A 3333-nucleotide genomic window follows, 5' to 3' on the forward strand; every position below is an offset into this window, starting at 1 on the left:
ATAATAATTTACGTCTCATTTTTTTTTCTAAATTCTTTAATAAAAGGCTATGTTCTGTTCTTCGCCATCATGTCTGAAGGTGTAGGAAAATATATGTTGTAATTTCATATTCTTTTGAAGTTCTGATGATCTATAATGTTTTCTCAAGTACGGTAGTATTACTTAAATCCCTAATTTCACTCTTTCTCTAAATCTATATTTAATTTTCTACTATTTGTTTTGGTTGACATGTTCTTGATAACACTGACTTGGCCTTGTTGTTTTCTTAGAATACCATGTGGTTTTATTATTTTATTTTGTACTTATTATTTTTTATATAATATCTTACGGAGCATTTGATCATATGTATGAAATTGATTGTAATTGCTGTTGTTTTTCTTAATCGCAGTTGGATTCTTATCGGATGAAAGCATGTGTTGTGAATCCAGGCAGCTAAATCCGAAGTCGAATCCTATAACATCAAGTACTTGCTTTTGAAGATAGCGGACATCCTTCTAGAGAGATGAATCATTTGACGTTAGTGACTGATGATACTTTTGCAAGCTTGCTTGAGCTTGCTGCTAATAATGATGTTGAGGGCTTTAAACTATGGATCGAGCACGATCCTTTCAGTGTGGATGAGGTTGGATTATGGTATGGTCGTCAAAAAGGCTCGAAACAGATGGTTAATGAGGAGAGAACTCCATTGATGGTTGCTTCTACCTATGGTAGCATTGACGTTATTAAGCTGATCATTTCATCTTCGGATGCTGATGTTAACCGTGTGTGTGGCCGAGACAAAAGCACTGCCCTTCATTGTGCTGCCTCTGGTGGGGCTGATAATGTTATTGATGTCGTGAAGCTGCTTTTAGCGGCCGGTGCTGATGTTAATATGGTTGATGCAAATGGTCATCTTCCTGTTGATGTCATTGTTGTTCCTCCGAAGCTTCGAGATGTGAAATTAACTCTTGAAAAACTCCTTGCAACTGAGAGTTCCTGTTTTGATTCAAGGGTTGCAGCTGTTGCGAATTCTGATTCCCCTCCTCTGTCACCTTCACAGGAAAATGGGTCATTGTTTTCTGGTTCAGATTCCCTGATTAAGTCGAGGCCAACTGATGCTCCTATTTCTTTGGTGTCAGAGAAAAAGGAATACCCAATTGATCCATCTCTTCCGGACATCAAGAACAGCATCTATTCAACTGATGAGTTCCGAATGTATTCTTTCAAGGTGCGGCCTTGTTCGCGTGCCTACTCCCATGATTGGACTGAGTGCCCGTTTGTTCACCCTGGGGAGAATGCTCGAAGAAGGGATCCTAGGAAGTTCCATTACAGTTGTGTTCCTTGCCCCGATTTTCGCAAGGGGGCATGTAGGCGTGGAGATATGTGTGAATACGCTCATGGTGTTTTCGAATGCTGGCTACACCCTGCTCAGTATCGGACCCGGTTGTGCAAGGATGGTACTAGTTGTGCAAGGAGAGTCTGCTTCTTTGCTCACACAGCTGAGGAACTCCGGCCTCTTTATGTCTCCACTGGTTCTGCTGTTCCATCTCCTCGATCTAGTACTTCAGGTGCTACTGCTATGGATTTTGCTGCTGCCATGAGTCTCTTGCCTGGATCACCTTCTTCTGTATCTGTTATTTCACCGTCTCCATTCACTCCACCAATGTCTCCGTCTGTGAATGGCATGCCTCATTCTAATGTTGGCTGGCCACAGCCTAATGTTCCAGCACTGCATCTTCCTGGGAGCAACCTTCAATCTAGTCGCCTGCGATCTTCTCTTAATGCGAGAGACATTCAAGCGGAAGACTTCAATGTGTTGCCCGATTTTGATTTGCAGCAACATCAGCTGATAAATGAGTTATCCAGCCTTACTCAGCCATCAATGAGTTCAAGTTCTTTTAACCGATCTGGTCGAATGAAGACCATGACCCCATCAAACCTCGATGATCTCTTTTCTGCTGAGAGCTTATCTCCGCGTTACTCCGATCAAGCTTTGGCTGCTGCTGTTTTCTCTCCAACCCATAAGTCTGCCGTTCTGAATCAATTTCAGCAACAGCAAAGTATGCTATCACCTATTAATACAAATTACTCTCCTAAAAGTATCGAGCATCCTCTCTTGCAGGCTTCTCTATCCGGTAGGATGTCTCCTCGAAATGTTGAGCCTATCTCACCTATGAGCTCGCGAGTTTCAATGTTAGCTCAACGGGAGAAGCAGCAAGAATTTCGCAGCCTAAGCTCTAGGGAGCTTGGCTCTGGCTTGGCTGCTATTGTTGGTTCCCCGGTTAATTCATGGTCGAAATGGGGATCTTCCAATGGGAAGCCAGACTGGGCTGTCAATGCCGATGGGGTAGGCAAGCATCGCAGATCCTCCTCGTTTGAGCATGGTAATGGAGACGAGCCCGATTTATCATGGGTTCAGTCTCTTGTAAAAGAGTCTCCCACTGAGATCAAAGACAAAATAGCAGCACCGGTCTCAGGTGAGGGTTCTAGCAGGAACTCGGATACAGTTGATAATGCCATGCTGGGAGCTTGGCTTGAGCAAATGCAGCTCGATCAACTTGTGGCTCAGCAAAACTGAAAACTGTTTTAGCTGAGCCCTCCTGAGGTAGTTCATCAAAAAAAGGTTTTGGTAAATAACATTTGTATTTTTTCTTCGGATTTTTGGATTCTGTTGGTGATTTAATGTTGAAGGTAAAGAGGAACAAGGTGAAGGCAAAGAGATTGAGGTCAGTTTGACGAAAGGAGGCTTCAATTTTCATTTATTATTATTATTACAACAAAGAGTTAGAACAGGATGAGAATAATATCCATCATGTTTAAAGAAATTGACCAGTTTTTTTCTTTTCATTATAATTTTTCTTCCAATATTTCTAAATTAGATTTCTGTTGCTGCCATCTTAAAATTTATGATACTTTGATGATGGTGGTGGTGATGATGATGATGATGATGTAACCTTCAACTGAAGTTTATTGCTTAATTTCTATTCCAAATAGCTTCGTTTTTACATGCACTTCCTTAATTCTTTATCGTTTCTTTGAAGTCATCATTGTTCGTATTTGTTTGAGATTTAGATTCTAAGAAATCTCGGTTGTGGGATTCTACGATTGTTGTCCTAAAAACAGTTCTTAAATCTTACTAAGATTAGAGTTCCTTTACATGTTCTAATTTAAATGGATTCTAGGGCTGTTGTCCTAGAAACAGTTCTTAAATTTTACTAAGATTCGAGTTCCTTTACATGTTCTAATTTAAATGGATGTGGATTTGGCTAAATTGATCGTCAAGTTCCAACAATTACAGTACAAATATAAATATTGAAGCAACAACGTAGAATTAAGATCATATTTTTTTAACAA

The 3333-nt window shown here is 40.4% G+C and overlaps 1 pseudogene across 1 annotated transcript; it reads left to right on the forward strand.

Moving 5' to 3' along the window:
- The first annotated feature begins 411 nt into the window (after positions 1-411).
- Positions 412-2984, forward strand: LOC108460626 (zinc finger CCCH domain-containing protein 30-like; annotated as a pseudogene). The gene has a single exon (XR_008284030.1). The product of XR_008284030.1 is annotated as a zinc finger CCCH domain-containing protein 30-like (transcript).
- Positions 2985-3333: the final 349 nt, after the last annotated feature.

This window comes from Gossypium arboreum, chromosome 1 (genome assembly GCF_025698485.1).
Source record: "Gossypium arboreum isolate Shixiya-1 chromosome 1, ASM2569848v2, whole genome shotgun sequence".
Lineage (NCBI taxonomy): Eukaryota > Viridiplantae > Streptophyta > Magnoliopsida > Malvales > Malvaceae > Gossypium > Gossypium arboreum.